Source organism: Vanessa atalanta, chromosome 11 (assembly GCF_905147765.1).
Source record: "Vanessa atalanta chromosome 11, ilVanAtal1.2, whole genome shotgun sequence".
Taxonomy (NCBI): domain Eukaryota; kingdom Metazoa; phylum Arthropoda; class Insecta; order Lepidoptera; family Nymphalidae; genus Vanessa; species Vanessa atalanta.
In genome coordinates, this window is record NC_061881.1 from 8830872 (window position 1) to 8850028 (window position 19157).

The 19157-nt window shown below is 30.8% G+C and overlaps 1 protein-coding gene across 3 annotated transcripts in view; it reads right to left on the reverse strand.

The window, feature by feature from the left end:
* LOC125067416 (angiotensin-converting enzyme-like) overlaps positions 1 to 11611 on the reverse strand; it is a 101562-nt gene extending 89951 nt beyond the window's left edge. For all 3 annotated transcript variants that reach the window (XM_047676018.1, XM_047676017.1, XM_047676016.1), the window contains exon 1: positions 11369 to 11611. The gene's annotated coding sequence lies outside the window, so the exon portion shown is untranslated. The remainder of the gene's footprint in view (positions 1 to 11368) is intronic.
* Positions 11612 to 19157: the final 7546 nt, after the last annotated feature.

Sequence of the window (19157 nt, forward strand, 5' to 3'; positions counted from 1 at the left end):
TGCATCGCAAACAACACCAGTCTCGCTCAGTAAACATAATAAAGATTCCACGTCAAACAAACGACGCGATTATAAAGCACGTGTGATGACACACCGAACTAATGACACAGTTAGTGTATTAAAATGTCATATCACGAATCAAGATATGATTATAATCTACCACGAGACATGCACACTTTTTTATATTTTTTTCTGATAGCGATTTTTGCGTCAATATTACAAATATTATAATATAAAATTAAAACATGTACAGAGTAATGTAAAATAATTTAAAAACAAACAAAAGTTGATGGAAATAAATAAGAGTAAGCATATAGAATTTAGAAAAAACACAGCTGTTAACATCTGAAACAAACTATAATAAAAGAAGATGTGTATTACTTAATATAATATATAAATAAATTTATGTAAGAAAAAGGTTTCAGTATATAAAACAATATGGGACCCCAAAATAAAATAATAATAACCAGAAACACCACTAAATTATGTAATGTAATATAAACCGCTTTTTTTCTCGCCTGTCTAATAAAAAAACTTCATAATAAAATTATATGACACTAAATAAATGATGCGATAAATAAAAAAAACACTTGCAAGAATAGACTACGGTCTAGTGGCACATTTATTGTTTAAAAATGTCATAGAATCGTTAGAATCTATCACACGATTCATTGTAAATTTCAACGATACAAAATCATTATAAAGATTATTATTTAAAGTATTTCACGTCAATACACGGGCTGTACAGCGATTTTGATTTAATAAATCTGTGTTGAATGACACGCTAATCAAATGACACTGTTAGTGTTCGACGGTATCATGTCAACGTTTGATAATACTTGATAACGGGTATCACGGATTGTGATTAACGGACTTTAATTAAAATTCTTTTCAACATAATTAAATTTTAATCTAATAAAAGACAGTGGGAACATTTAATTACCTATATATTTGTTCATTACATGTGTTTAAATAGGATACAAAAACCTGAAACACAATCCTTTCATGTGTGCGTGCGCGTGTGTAGGTTGAGTGTTTGCGTGAACTTGAGTCTATGTGTGTGTGTACATGTGTAATTTTTTTTTTTTTAAACCTAATTACGTATTTAATAAATTATAATTTTTTTCAAAACGTCTTAATAGCATGTTGAAATTACGTTTTTAAGTATTCCCATATAAGGCAGAGTTTCCTACTCATATTAATTTCCATAATTAATGATTACTCTGTTAAAAGTAAAAGATTAAGAAAAACGTTGATACGGAGTTAATGCGTGTATCCTATAAATGTAATATATAATTATTTTCGTAAACCACATGCTACGGTGAGTATCGAAATTTTCAGGATTTACAATTATGAGACAAACAATTTAAAAAAAATATAGATTATACAGACAATAAGAAAAATATTTCCAGCTCTTATTATTCCCACCAATTTCTTACCAGCGATTTTGTAATACCAAAGAATTCCTTACAAATTCGCATTGTAGAAAAACTGACCATGAATGAATATGAAGAAAATTATCGCAGACCTTTTTGAATTAACAACATGTCTGTGAGAGGTTAAAATAATTATATAACCGAATACGTTTTACACTTCAAGTACGTTCCTGTAATTTATTACGTGACGATAATTTCAACCTATTATGGTTTTGTTGTAAATAACATTTCGAGGGACCACATACAAATGAAACGAAACGCCTTTAAAGCGCCTTCAGTATTACACGCTCATTAGTTCACAGATAAAAAATCAATACTAAGTATTTGTTATTTCGGTTTATGGGATCGATTCGATATATAAGATCCAGTGTATTAATTATTGAGATTGTAAGGAGTTGTTTCTAATTATTGCAGTGGATTTGTGTATGTGCGATGTGCGACCTTTGCCCATTAGGAAACGGTTTACTATCGAATTAAAAAAATCATTGATATTATGTGTGTATAGCGGACACTTGTGCATAGCCGAGCCTCTTAAATAATTAAAACAGTCCTCTCCTCGTCACAACTAACTGCCATCCAAAGTAAAGCAATTGAGAAAAATATATCAATATTTATAGGCCTATCAAAATCTATAGGAATAGAAGAACCTCGACACCGAATCCTTAACTAAAACTAAGCAGTTGAAAAAACGTATTACCCAAATTGCTCAGGCAATATATCCGGAATGAAACGATTCGTATTTTCATTTAACCAATTGTTAGTGATATTTCAGCGAAAAAACGCTTTGAATTTGTCGAAAGGTTTTAACTGTAACATGCACGGGCAGAAAATACAATCCGAGTTTCGTACTTCATTTTATTTGAATAAATTTTACGTGAATCATTTCTAAATGCTGGAACTGTTTTTTTTTTTTTTTTTAATCTTGCTAGATTAGCGCAGTACCGTAAAAAGTGGCACAGGCAAGAGGAGGCCTCAAATCCAGCAATCTGGCTAGTGATGATAATTAAATACATTCTTATTAAATAATATACACACACATGTATTTATATATGTGTGTGTATCTCTTTGATTAAATTGAGGAAAGAATAAAGCAATTAATCCTTGTAAAAAGCAACAGAGCTGTTTTAAAGTGTTTAAACCTTCCGTAGTTGACTCGTTATGAACTAGCGCAATTAAGAAACTGGGTGTTTTCTTACAAAAGTGTGATTCAAAGATCTTGCATTTTGAACAAAATGCGCTTTGTTTGTTGACAAAGCAAAGTATTTATGTTTTCATATCGGATGTTGGCGAATCAAAGCTTCCTTTTCCTTAATTTTTTATTTACGTTTTTACTGACTTGGTGCATTATAAATTGTAAGTCATTATCGACTAACGATATTTTAAGCGATTAGTCCAGCAAGCAATCAATCAATATCTTGGTCGCAATAGCTCAAAGGTATACAGGAAGAGCCCATTCAACTTGTTCCCTCTGATACGTTAATTTAAAGGTAAATATGTGAATGAATAACTGTATTTAAATCGATTTTAAAATAACCACCTTGTAATTTATATAATATTTTATTAATATACAGAAATAGATTAATTCATAACAATATTACTTCTAGAACCTCTCCTAGCAATTTCAAGTGATATCGAAGTAATATTGAAATTATCGAATGAATTCACGAATTCTCTGACCTTGTCTAATAAGACAAGTTTTACTACTAAATTTACATAGCTTGACGTTGTCAATGAAGATATCTAACTTAGCAGTTGGAATTGTTTTAGTTCTAGACTTGGACTGCTAAATTAAATTTATGTCTCCTTTGTGGGCAGACTGCAAACCTCATTGAAGGTATTGAGGATTGTAGCCAAAGCAAACTGATCTATGCAAATCCATCTAATATAATAATAATTAGTTTTGGTCAGTCATTTTGAACCAACCAAAAATAAATCTTTCCCGTTCTCCCTGTCTCGTCTTTGAAATATTTTATTATTATCCATGATCCATTTTTTCGTTTCTCTGGTTAAACGCGTTACACGTTTCTCTCATATGAAGCGATAAATTCTTTAATGAACTTTATACTCAAACTTCTTTCGTTCTAAAGCTGATGTATCCCTTTCGCAAATATCAATATTTCATTTTTTAATATAAAGATACACCTGAGTTAGTAAAACAAAGTTCAAACTTCTCTAAAACATCATCTAAACGAAATATGTTTTATTAAATGGTACACGACTTTATTATTCATTTACATACGAACGATAAGATATCATAATCTGGTCGGGTTATCAAGAAATCTTATTTGATTAAAGTACAAATAGATTAAAGTAAAAGTGACTTATGATATCATGTTGAGTACAAACCGCAATGCAAATGTTCACTGCGGGGCTAAAACCTCTCCGTTTGAGAAAATTACGAGATCATTCCAAAACGCTGCTTAAATGCTATTATTTGCGAACCTTCTTCACCAACAAGCAAAGAAGGAAATAAAAACACAGTTTCAACCAATGTTCGATAAAGATTCAGGTGGATCAACCATCAATTCCTCTCGACTCAACTCACTGACTAAGATATAATTTTGTAAAATTTAGATTCAGGACCCACATGAAAACTAATGATATTAAAGTAAGAAAGTTTTTCTCAACATATCCGATGGCATTCGAGCAATGAGCGCTATGAAAGGATCGCGTTTCATACGCCCCACAATTGTTCATTTCTCTTACATTTCATTCGGAACCTGCGGCGCATATTATTAATTTTCCCTGTGAGTTGAATTTACGATGTTCATTTAGCATCGAGTTAATGTGGCGGTATAAAAGCGGTTTTATTAAGTATGGACCCTGAATTGGACTACCATTATTTATCGTTTAAAATGACGCTTTCACTCTCGTATTCGTTTAGAGTTTAGTAAAATCTATCATAAATTTAAACGGAATAAAGCTTCTAACGAGAATGTGAAAAGATTTAAATAAGTTTTAAAATAAAATTCATATTTATATTACAAACAACTTGCGAGTTTTCTTTTTCAAAATGTATATGTAATACACAGTCATTACAAATTCTACTAACAACACTAATATATAGATCAAAAATAGGTATTTTTGATCCAATTTGAAGGGACATAACATTATCTCAGATTTCAAAGTTGGTGACGCATTGTCGATTAAAGGAATAGTTCATATTTCTTACGGTTTCGATGTCTATGAGCATAGGTGACTACTTAAAATCAGTTTGTCATTTAGGTTATATATATTAAATAGGTAGGCGGGCGAGCTAATGTGCAACATGATGGTGAGATGTCACTAGCCCTGGTGGTCTATTAAGAAATATTAACTATTCAACATTTTGCCACCACTGCGCCACCAACCCTGACTTACATACCCTTCAAACCGTAAAAGATCAATACTCTGTATTACTTTTTGGCGGTAGAATATGTGATGAGTGGTTGGTACCTAACCAGGAGGGCTTGCCAATATCTTTACCACCAAGTAATTACATATAACACTAGCTATATGTCCAGACTCAGCTCACCTGATTGCCATGACTTTTTACAAATTTATTAACTTAACCTGTAACGAAAATTTTCAACGTCATTTTCATCATCCTAAAGACGTGTGATGATCTTACAAATTGGCACACGTATTAACCGATGATAACAATGATTTAATTAATTTTGGTTAGGTACACGAGGACAACAATATAAAAACATTGGTTGCCTCCATACCGACCGCCGCCTAAATATCAGGAAACGGTTTCCTTTGGCGTGTGTGTTTTTTAATACTAATTATATTTTATTTCTTCTCCATTGTTTCACACTCACGCTTTAAATACCTCCGAACGTCCACCAAGTTAATAATATTTGCATTAATTTAAAAATAACAAAACTTATTATATAATGTTAACGTAAGATTTGAATAATCCAATATTAAATGTAAATTAATGTTGCCAGTACCTAAATCATTTTTCACAGCAATAATTACGTTCGGCTCCAGGCGTCGATTATTAAGGGGTTATCGAATAACACGTTAAATATATACAGTTATTATCTTCACCGCAAGTTAGTTTAATACGGTTCAGTAGTTTGTTACGCATTGTTTGATGTAGAACATAAATTATATAAGTACAAAGTCATACGCTATACAAAGTGGAGTTTCCTAAATTTATTCAAACTAGCGTTTTTTTTTTTTTTGTATAATAATACAACCGAGAGACAAGATGTTTTTTTTTCGTGTACAATATTAAAAATACACGTTTATAATATTAAACTCGACGCTTTTATAAACGCAAGCCGTATTATTAATTTATATTCTCATACTAGCGCAGAATGCACTCATAACGTACTCAGACTTTTTAATTTCTTCGCTTTATATGAAAATCGTATAAACACAAATGAACACTGTTTCAAACATCAGTAATACCGCATTATATATTTACATATTCAAATATTATACATGTGTATATATATTTATATATAAGTTATAACGTCAGAAGTCAGAGAGGTCGTAACTCACACAATCATTTTATTTGTTCTTAAGCCACATCTTAAACGTGAAGATTTTGACTATGGCCTGTGTTCGGATTTAATTATTAACAGAGATGATTGTAACAGCGTTAATGAAATAAGTTATTCGTATTACAAATAGAGTGTTTCGATTTATATTTATTCCATCGAATTTAAAATAAAAAACTGTAGTCATAAAATTTATAGAACTAAAAGAAATTCGTTACAGGTAACTGTTATAGCCGATTGCTTAAAATAATACGATTATCAGAATTATATTTAAAAATAGAACATTAAGGCTCTTTTATCAGTAGGTATCTATTTATCTATTTTTTTATGTAAGAGGTAGGCGGGCGCTCATTTGGGCCTCCAGATGTTAAGTGGTCACCACAACCCATAGACATTCACGCTGTAAGAAATATTAACCATTCCTTACATCGCCAATGCGCCACTAATCTTGGGAACTAAGATGTTATGTCCCTTGTGCCTGTAATAACACTGGCTAACTCACCGTTCAAACCGAAACCAATTTGGCAGCAGAACACATTATGAGTGGATGGTCCCATATAGGCTTGCACAAAGCCCTACCACTAAGTGTGACGATAAGAGATACTAACATATTTACTAACGAGTCGCAATAAAACTAATATATTTTGAAAAAATAAATACATAGTTGCCTTTCCCAACACTTTTCATATCGAAATATAACAAACATGTCACGTTTGCTAGTTTCGAATATATTAAACATTTTAAAGTATAAAAACACACATACATAGATGTCGTATGAAAAAAATAGTTCGTCTATTGTTCCCTTGATAATAAACACTACCGCGAATTAAACACGAACGGATATGAAAATTTACCGCGCTGATTTGCCCTCTGACCTTTGACAGATAAACTCGTACAACTAGAGATAGTCTACGATCTGGGTACAATCAACAATATAAACGTACTTTGACAGTACGGCCTCCTTTTTATTATGTTATAAAACCTTCTCATATTCTACATACATAGAGACATGTAGTTCCTTATCACGAAATAAAAGCAGGAATTATTATATTTACTAAACAAGTTTATGTTATCATTCGTTCGTACGAGATAAGTGGAAATAAGTATTTATTTAATTTTAGAACATAAAATTGTGTAGCAGAAACAATTATCTCGATTCCCAGCATTAGTGTTTAAACATGAAAAGTATATAATTTTGACGTATTGACCTTTCTAACTTTTAATAAAATTAAACCTAAAATATATTAATACACAATGATATCTATTTTTATTTATATTATACATCCGTAAAATATTTGTTGGCGTAAGCAATTGGTGCTTGGAGAGCAATTTCAATTCAAGAGATTAAAATATTCCATAAAAATAGATATTACATACATTTTTTAAGCCATACGTCAATATTTCCGAACGCGTGTAATTCATTTCAAAATATTTACCATGGACAAAATATTACATAAATAAATATATTTCTTTGGAGCGTGAATATTTCGTCAATATTTTCACGAATTATTACTAATAACATTTGTTGAAATAAGTTTATATTGGAAATAGGCTCATTACATAAACCTCAAATTACTCAGAACCCCACACACTATCTACTTCTAAAAATGTGTCATAAAATAACAAAATAACACACATACTCATAAGCGCTACACACACAGACATATTACCATATTTTGACCATTCTTCTTTAATAAGCACATACAGTATAATATGTTATGTGTATACGTACGTTTTGTTACAATTGTTGTACAGATCTTGGCCACTATCACAAGCATTACATAAACACCGTTTGTAAGGTTTATGATAGAATATTTTTTTGTATGTTTATTTTCATTGCATTATTCATTGATTTTCAAAACATTAGGCTATATATATATTGATCGCGTTTAATTTAGATTAAACAAGCTTGTCGTTACAGACATAGATCAGTTGTTAAAGCAGAATCTTTAGCAATTTTGATTGAATTATGGATTCAAGCCTGGCCAAACACCACTGAACTCTCTTGTGTTTATAACTTCGCGCTATCCGTTGAAGGAAAACAACATGAAAAACCTAAATGTGCAGGTTATGTGTAGATGAATTCTTCAATTGTATCGACTGACTAATATAAGCTCCAAACCTTCTCAAGAGAGAAAACTTTAACCCAGCAATGGAAATTACAGGCCGTTATATTTTACATGTTTCGTAGTTTGTCATATTGTTTGACGTATGCTTTCTGTTACGAACCTTGGTGTCGTATTAAAAATGAAGAAGGTTCGTACGGTAAGGTAAGGCTAATATTATAAATTTGTTAGAAACTCTGTCTGTCTGTTGAACTTCGATGAAATTAGATATGTAGCAAACTTGAATGCCAAGGCACATACTTACACAGGCTACTTTTTATGCTTAACTCCTGACGACCAACTCCGAAAACGCGAATGAAGTTCTATAGCGCGTGCTTCCAAATTCAATATGTATATCAATAAATAGGCATAGTATATCTGTGCTTATTTCGAAAGATAAATATTTACCCCCATTTTCATACAAAAGTTACATTGTTATAATATTTTATTGTCTGTAACCAAGATACAAGCCAAGAAATAAAACTTACCATAATTCATAGAATAGAGAATAAGATAAATTATTTTCATCGCTTAGATTGCTTTTTTAATTAAAGTAAATTCAAACAAAGATATCGGTATGAGTTTCACTCGAAGTTATTTGATTTTTTTTATGAGTCCAGTGATTAAAAAATGGTCTAAGTAACAATTTTGTTTTACTCACAGACAATATGCATCATTCTCTTAATTTAAAACTTCTTGAGTCTCATATATGTGTCAAATGGCATCTAAAAGAACAACTTTTGTCGCTATATATTCCATAAGTATTTATTCATGCACTCATATGTATTTTATCTCGTCGATGTATTTAAGAATATATTTAATAAGTGTACAAGTCCAAACCGCTGTTGCTTCGTCGAGTCCTACGCCTAAAGGTTGTCTGGAAGAAATCGCTATTTAGCGGTAAGACCGCCTTTGCACATCTATACTAGCCTTAGTTGTAACTGTTTTTTTACAATGTGGTGTATAATATTATATGGCATATTTAACGACTAACAAAAAAATGTTATAGAAAGTTTTAGGTCATATAACTTCTCACAGTGAAGCTAAGGAGCGAAGCAGTAATCATAAATGTCAATCAATCTGGAATATTAAAGCGGGACTACACAAGGCGAGAACAATATGACACGCGTGCGGTAGTGAGGAATTTAATATGTGCACTTGGTTATAAAAGGGACAGGTTGATAGATTTTTTTATGAAACTAAAAAAAGCAAAAATACGTTTAGATTTCACATTATCATAAATTATTATAAATAAAAATTAGACGCAAACGATGAAGCTTGAATGAAGTTTTTATAAACATTAAAAAATATAAATTTGACATATTTTTTAGTGTTATGTGATTACTATGATGTATACATATTATGTTTTCTTTGACACATATAGTGTTTTTTAGCAAGTTAGTGTTTTTAATTTTTACACACTTAATTAACGGGAAAAATTTAAAATTAGTTAATTAAATACGTGTTTAACAAATATTGTATTTAGCAAGAATTCGTTTTTATTCATATTTATAATAATTATTTAGTACTTACCTCCGTATTTTTTATGTATATGTATATTAAAAGTTAAAACGTCAAAGTATAAAATATTATTAGGTATATTAAATCGAATATTAAACACTGATTTAGGAAGTACGTAAGTAGATGTTAGTAATGGGTAGTATAGTATAACAGAAGTATTAGTCCGATCCGTTGCCAGGCTAATCCAAATAAATAAAAATACCGTTAGTGCATGACCTTTGGTGTGGCACGCACGATTTTAATATTCATTTATTTTTAAACAATACCCAAATATTTCCGAAGCCCTACAAGTCCAATAAGAATGTTGAAGTACCATGAACACAAGAGTAATTTATTGTATTTAATATATTTAATTTTACGGGTAGTCTTTAGAAAGAGCACATTTTAATTTAAAATATTTGTTTTCGAAAGAATGGCCATTTAAAAATATTCAATATGTACGATTTTATTTATACACATAAGTCATAAGGGTACCATTGAAAATCAGCGTTGGGTTCTTGGAACCCAACTTGGAAGCTGAATGGTAACCCTTAGGACACGTTAAGTATCATTGTGTTGTTTTGTATTGTTTTTGTTTTTTTGTAATTAAGTTAGTAGTTATAATTAGTTAATATCTCTTTTTTTTTTATTATTTTTTGTTTTAAATTTTTATACTTTTTTATTCTTTTTACTGTGTACCGTGTCCAAATAAACATTTCTCATTTCTCTCTCTCATTTCTCATTTTAGTAAAGTATTATCATTACATAGTATAAAACAAAGTCGCTTACCGCTGTCTGTCCCTATGTATGCTTAGATCTTTAAAATTACACAAAGGTTTTTGATCAGATTATTGTAAATGGATAGATTGATTCAAGAGGAAGGTTTATATGTATAATACATCCACAATAATTTAGAGAAATACTGATAATTTTAGAGGTTTCTGAAGTGATAACGTAAATAAACACATTCTGTTGTACATTTGGTATCAGCATTGCAACCGTGCAAAGCCGGGGCGGGTCGCTAGTTTTAATATAAAATCACAATAGGTTAATGACTTGCCAATTACGAGCCTTTTAACTTCTTAATGGGTGAAACATTTACTTAAATAATTAAGTAAAAATGGTCAAGGAAATCTAGTATGTTAATCGATAAAATATTTTTAGTGAAAAATCATATAACCCGTTACTAAAGCGAAAATCAGATTATTATGCCAAGTGTTATGAGACCTTTTCATCTCGCTCATTAACACTTCTATAATACTTAATAATTGTTACGTACTAAATTATAAATATATTTTTTATCATACTTACCTAAAATGTAATTAATATATGATGCCATTATTTTAGAGCAATTTTAAAGATATATTACTGGTACAATTATATACAAAACACGTGTTTTATACTAATTACAGAAGACTACAGTTTGTACCTACAGTAGTTATTGGTAAGAGATTGGGTCTCTTGACTAAACGAATTGTATATATTATAGGTAGGTATGTATATTTTTAATAGTTCAAAGATATCAGTCGTTGAATAAAATTCGAATATGAGACATCACAAGGCAGACTAACGGTTTCCAGTTTTAAAGAACGAAAGGCAGTAACAAATAATGATAAAAAAACAGTATACCCAACACTCAATTTAATTTTTTTTCTACCATTGGTTTAACTATGACACGTGTTTTTACACATTAATACTATTTGATTTGAAACATACTGTATAAATTAAAAAACAATAAAATGTGTAAATAGGTAATACATAATTAAAATAAGAAATAAATTCTTAATCTTAAGTTAAACGTAGTATAATAATGAACCTATAAACCAGTACTTACAAAGTAAAACAAAATGCCGGTACGTTGAAAATCCACTCTTGGCCTGTTTACACAATACAAAAACTTTGAAAACACAGAAGAAACAGCACAGTCGGTTTGTTTATCACGAAATATTAGCACAATACTTTGTCATTATCTCACAATATAACACATAAACTCGTTTAAAAAGTTTTGGAATCTATCGCGAAGAAAACGCGGCAACGCTGTATTACGTTACGCACTACCACATCACACCGCGATCGCTCGCCAACTGAACAAGTGAATGAGTGAGTTGTCTTGTCTGCGAATCAAATGAATGTTGAATGTTGATAGAATGAATTTATAATACCAAAACGCGATAAATAGAAACGAAAACACACACCAAATAGTTTTCACGTTTAAAATAAGTACAAGTAAAAATATTAGGTACTTACCCACATACTTACCTGGTACTTTTTTATGTTTAATCTATATTTGGTTATAATTTATGTCTTTAACCTCATTATGAAATACAACAATAGCTACAAATTACGCACACAAGTTTAGAATATTGAAAATTGAAAATAATACTATTATCGTATCGGCTATACTTTTTTTATAGTTTTGGTAGATGGACGAGTAAATGGCCCACGTGTTGGTACGTGGTCACCACCTCCTATAGACATTAGAGCTGTGATAAATAGTAACCATTACTAGCAAGCGTGTTATGATGTTTTCTCCCTCTAGTTAGACTGGCTCGCTCACTCTTCAAACCGGAACACAACATTACCAAATACCTACCTATTGCTATTTAGCGGTAGAATATCTGATGGTACCTACCCATACATGCTTTGACCGACCAACATCCTATCGGACTATACGAGTTCGTTTACTCAAATTACACCTGTGTGTGCGTGCACACAATTATTATTGTGCACTATATTATTGTTACATTATTGTGCACCTAATTTGTATTTAATGTTTTAAGATAATAAGATAAATTTATGGAAGCAAATTACTAGTAAAAGGTTAAACCCCATTTTAAAAACTAGCCTTTATTGTAGATATCATACATATATCATATCATACATTTCGTATCGATGTTTTTTTTTTTTAATATTAGACAACATCACATACATTCCACTGATCCCAATGTAAGTAGCTAAAGCACTTGTGTTATGGAAAATCAGAAGTAACGACGGTACCACATACACCCAGACCCAAGATAACATAGAAAACAAATGAACTTTTTCTACATCGACTCGGCCGGGAATCGAACCTAGGACAACGGAGTACCCATGAAAACCGGTGCACATACTACTCAACCACGGAGGTCGTCACTTTGACCGTTAAAGAGTCTACCCAATACTGGGTGTAGAAATAGGATAAAAGCAAGTGTTTCTTAACCATCTCACAAAATGTATTGAGAAATAAATATTGCAAATTAAATAAAATTTTATAATATGTTTTTTTTTTATATGTTTAAAGTATAAAACTTAATAACCCAAACTCTATTATTCTGAAATATTTCAATAAAAGCAAATTTTCAAGCTTAAATTTACGAGGAAACGGATGGCGTCAGTTATTAATAGAGATGATGAAATGCCTCAACCAATACTTAGACTAATGAATTAGATTGAAGGGTAGAATCGGCACACGAAATAATACATAATTATATACCCTTATTTACAAATAATAAAAAAGTATATATTTTCTTTGTATACCCAAGTTTCTTGACCGATTATTTTTAATTTTAACTGAAAATTCGGTTCTAAGTTACATGAAATAACATGCACGTTGTACACAATATTGTTCATTTTTTGATAAAGGATTACATATTACTAATTACAAAAAAGGATTACACTTGTTAACTACACACACACGCACACACATTACAAATATGTAAAATTAATTTAAAATAATACATAAAATATGAAAACATTAAAAAAACTAATTTAAAAACAAACAGATTAAAACGGGAAACATATCATATTAAATTCATTAATTACCTTATTTTACTTCCTTAAGTTATAAAAATAAGAAACAAACAAAAAATAAAATAATATAATACAATTTCTGAATGTAAAAATACCAAGTAGAAAAAAATCCCAAAACAAAATTCCCGCCATTACCGTTTTATTATTACCATCGCCACTCTTCACAAATAAAAATCTAAATATTATTCGTTATTCCACTTAGCATTTTTTAATAGTATCGGTTCGGAATGCATATTGTATTGCGACGAATCGGCAAGAAATAGGGATTATACTTACAATCAATATTTATAATATAAAATATTATAATAATCTCTTTATAGTTTTGCTAATACTATGTACGGAGGAGATGTACGCTATAACGCCTATTTTGGCAAACATTGATTTGATATATTATAAAATATAATTAAATAAATTATTTCCTTAGATTGATCTAACTAATGACTTACTGATATACGACAAATAACCTAAAGCCACCGGCTAATATTTGTATGGAAGTGTATATAAGTCTATGCAATTAAAAAACAAATTGTAGTCCTGTTTTAAATGACGACCTTACGATGTCTCTATCGAATAAAGTATTCAAAAAATGTAGCCTGCATTTTCATTTATAAATTGAAAGTGAAAAGCCAAATTTGTAGAACAATTAAAGTGCGAGTATAGTTCGTGTTAAATTATTTTTTATCGAGTTAAATTTATAAAAAAAGTCTCCTTTTAAAATTCACCCTCTCCTCAAATGAAGTGTAGAACGAACTAGATAATATAAGCCTTTGTACAATACTAGAGGGACGATATATTGTTCTTCATATAAGCCGATTTGTTCAGCAATCCATATCTTACATGACCATTGATGTATAGCTTAATTTCTAACGAACCTTATAATCTTCATCACACGTTACTCCAAAGGCCTTTGACCTCAATCTAACGATGACAAAGTGGACAATTGTTAATAGAGTTTGAATATAGCAGAGTGGCTTTAAGCTGTTCGAAATTCATTCCTCGATTGTGTAATTAAGATTTTTTAAAATCTCATTTCAGTGATATTTTTTTCTAGTTACCACCTACGGCTTCGTTGACAGGGAGTAGACAGTTGAAAGGTACCCTATTTCCTTTTCTGTATCCTTTCTTTTATAGCATTTGTTGGCGGACGAGCATATGGGCCACCTGATGGTAAGTGGTCACCACCGCCTATAGACTAAGGCGCTGTAAGAAATATTAACCATTCCTTACATCACCTATGCGCCACCAACCTTGGGAACTAAGATGTTATGTCCCTTGTGCCTGTGATGACACTGGCTCACTCACCCTTCTAACCGGAACACATCAATACAGAGTACTGTTATTTGGCGGTAGAATATCTGATGAGTGGGTGGTACCTACCCATACGGGCTTTCACAAAGCCCTACCACCTTGATAACATGTATGCAAAATATCATGATGATCGATTGATTATTTAAGATGTGAAAGCTGAGTAAACAAAGTTAATATTTTTTCATTGGTAATATAATTGGTAGTCCTTGCAAACTGGTTTGGTATTGTACAATTCCAAACACTTTAAGCAATTGCAGGTCAATTGAACACCGTAAAGAAGCTATATATAAATTATTAAGTTCAATCGCAAAGTAATTAAGAGATAACGTAATTTCCTCCTTCCGCGTCATTGATTTCCGCAATTAACCATGTAAAAGTAAGAAGCGTTAAAACTAAAATTCCGGAAACAACGAAGAGTTAATATAAATTCCTATCCTCGGCAATTTGAGGCATCATTATTTGGAGCCAACGAAGCGTGAACCAGCTAATGCTGCAGAGGTTACAAACCTTTTAGCTGGTAATGACTGGATCGTGAAGCATTCACAGGATCGCACCATATTTTTAGTTCTGCACCGTATCTTAAAAGCATGGATCTGATGGAAACGGTTTGGAAGTTATATCGTCTTTAATATTTAAAGAAATTAAAGCGAATATAGTAAAACGGCTTAAAGGCCGCTTAGCGGTCTATAAATTGCAGGTTCAATCTCTTTGCCCAATGTAGTTATCTCAAATGGAATTAGTAAGTAGAATTAGTAGTGATTATATTTATTTAAAAAAAAGGTGTGATGAGGCCATGGAAATATAGTTCACTAATTTTCAAACAGACAAACCTTGTACGAAACACAGAATAGAACTTCCTCACTCATTCGTTCTTCTATCACTAAACGTCAATATTTTGCCCTGTTCCGGCTTATGGGGGGTTATTACAGGCACACCAGATATAACTGTTAAACCTTATTGTTGATTTAAAGAATGGTTCTCTCAGTGTCAATATTTATTCTAGATAACACTTATCGTAAGTTAAAAACAATCTTGTCTGCTTTCGTCATAAAAATCGATCGAATCCAATATCGATTCTCTCCAAAATCGCCAAAACAAAAAACATTTATCCAAAATCCTATATCACCAAAGACAAAAACATTATTTGGCATTTCAAAAGTTAGACATGACTCGACAAACAATCACTATATAACTAACTACACTAGTGTTGATTATATTCTCCATGGTTAATGTCAAACGAGCAAAACGTCAATCTTTCAGTGCCCTCAATTTAACCAACAATCTAGCAGCAATATTAAAACTAAACTGTAAGCATCTCAGCAGTTCTTCAATATAAACAGCATTTTCAAAATTTTACGACGATCTTTTTGCAGCGTCATATTATATTGCTAAATAGCAGCATATTTAATTTTAAAGCTTAGATGATATTTTAAAACACGTCCGTCATCCATATATTTAAAATGAAAAATTGTTCTATTCTCACACACTATTTTGAAATAATAAACAATTTTAAAAGTATATTAGAGGTGTGCTTTCATGTTGATTTAGAAGCGCATTAATCACGACCGACTCCGAACTGTCTGGAGGGTAAGTAAAACATATGAAGCTCGGAGCTACTATTTTATGACGGCTAATATATTTCATACTTGCATCACTAGACACGAATTGCACGTTGAATATATTTCTGTACATGCATTTGTCAAAAGTAAAAGAAACATACAGTGTATTTTAGGTTCGGTTGGAATTAATTAAGGTCCAAATTATATCGTCAATGCCATATTTTAAATGACACGTGGTTAATTTGTATTAATTACGTTTTAAATTTAAATGACATGACTAATGAACAATTAACCAACCAGGTTGAATTATATAAATGTCTCAAAGCTGGGTTTAGACATCTCCTCCTGTTGATGGGATTTTTTTAGTTTATTAGTTCACACTGTTCCAACGTAGATTGACACATCGACTTCATCCCACGCAAGCAGGTTACCTAACAATGTTTTTCTTAGCACGAGATTAATTTTATTGACACAAAGGCTCAGGGCTCAATAATCAGGGCTTATTACGACTTCGTTCAAGGTCCAATGAAGGATTTGATACCTTAAAATTAAAAATTGATGATAAATTGATAAAACGATCTCAATTCTACCTGTTGCTTGATGCATCCCTACAGAACATTTTTTTTCGAATCTCCATATGACTTTTGATTTTTGAGTTTTTATATTAAAAATAATTAAGAAAAAAGAGTTTTTCAAGTATAAGCCTATTTTGTTATAGTAAATCCGTCCCTATTAAGATCCACATATTCTATCCGCTGAACACGTAATGAATGAAATAACCTTGAAAAATGTTAATTTTTTCATTGTCTTTTGTATTACGATAGATACACTAATTTGAATACTAAATGATCGATCGATATACTTAATATATATTTAGTATATCGCTTATTAATATAATCAAAACTGCCCAAATACCAGGTTTAGAAGAAGCTAAAAAATATGAGTAGATGCAAACTCTTTCAGGTCAGAAATTGAGCCAGTGTAGTACAGGCATAAGGAAGTCAATTTTAATTCTTAAGATAACATGGTTGGTGGGACAATGACAGAATGAAAAATATTAATTGCTTCTAGATTGTCAATGTGCCTTTCAAATATAAAAAATATAAACATAAATTTCACACATGAAACTTCAGTGGCTTGCCTGGATTTAAACTCACACTTTCGGTTAAATTCAGGTGCTCTATACAATTATAGGCCATTTCAGTAATAATTTACTTCGATACCCCATGCAATAATCTAGTTACTTATCTATCTAGTTACCTATTATTGGAAATAATATTTATATTACAATTTAGCATCTGTTAGTTAGAATAACATATACACGACATTTTTAAGATTTTCCGTATTTTTTATGATAAAAAATACACTTATTTTCTACGATAACCAAAACGATTATGTATTTGTCCAATAACTGATAAAAAATGTATACATTATTAGTTCGCTGCAGCGATAAATCATAATTATGTCATCTAATCTAACTATTGAAACATACAACGCTAAATCGCTTGTAGAGAATAATTTTCGCGCGACCGAAACGTCGTAAACGCCGCTAATTTTTAACGCTTTTCGTTGAACGTAATGTAATAATATGTCGTCCCAATAGATTTGACGAATTATAATCAAAATTGTCTTTAAATATATATATTTTTCTGTTGTGGTGTTACAATAATTTTAGCTAGGTATTTAATAACTTGAACAACATACTTACTTGCCTATTGAATTGATATTTAAGTCTAGGTTCATACTTTGATTCGGATTTTTGAATTATTAGCAGTATGCAGTTCAGATAAGTCGAACCAATATATATACGATGTAAATAAAGAAGAATTTTTAAAGAATTTTTATTGCACTTATTACGTAGGATATCAAATTTCAAACGAATTTACTAGAACATCGTTGGAAACGAATAAGCAACGTTTAAAAAAAATCGTTCTTAATTTATATTAAGAACGTTTTAAATTCACACGAAGTGCCTAATGAAATATTATTATTCATTATCATTATCATTATTCGGCTTAGTAATATTATTGTAAAAAACTTTCAAGTATTTGGTTATAATGATAACGTTACGTGCAGTGTATATAAAAATAAGAAAATTTTATATTTTAATATAAAATAATATTTAATAAGAAAAAACAAAATCGCTAATTTAACCAATAAATACATATTATTATGAAATTCAGTTTGACAACTTTGCCACAACAACCTCGAAAGTTAATATTAACTATACAGACACTTTACTATAATCACTAATCAGATATTCTACCGCCAAACAGTAGTATACTGTATTCTTGTATTCCGCTATGAAAGGTCAGTAGCCAGTGTAACTACAGGCACAAGGGACATAACATCTTAGTTCCCAATGTTGGTCGCGCATTGGCGATGTAATGAATGGTTAATATTTCTTACAGCGGCATTACTTGTGACATTTACCATCCGGTGGCCTATATGCTCATCCGCTTACATATTTCATAAAAAAATAAGGTCTGTGAGTAAATAAATTAATGCTGATAGATATTATAAACTGTACAAACAAAAAATATTACTTAATTTCACACATTAATATCATCATAACAATAATTTTATTGAGAAGATATACCTATAAAAACCTGCAATAGTGCAGGGGGCGTCGTTCTCAAAAAATAAACAATATATTTTTCTACAAATTCATTATATATTCAAGATAATATATAATTCAATATGAATGTAGTACGTCCTTTTTACGTAAATTCGAATGAAATATTAAAACTAAATTAAAATTCTTATCGATATAATAGTAAAGAGGTCTTTACTATATCGATAAGAATTATCTCATATGGCAGAAAACGTTTTCTGCCACTTTCTATTCTCAAGGGAGACTGCACCTGCAGTAGGTGGTTTAGTTCCCAAGTGCACTCTCTGTTTTCTCAAATCCAATGGGATGGTAATGCAAGACAATAACTTTAAGCGCTTTCCGAAGAACGTGAG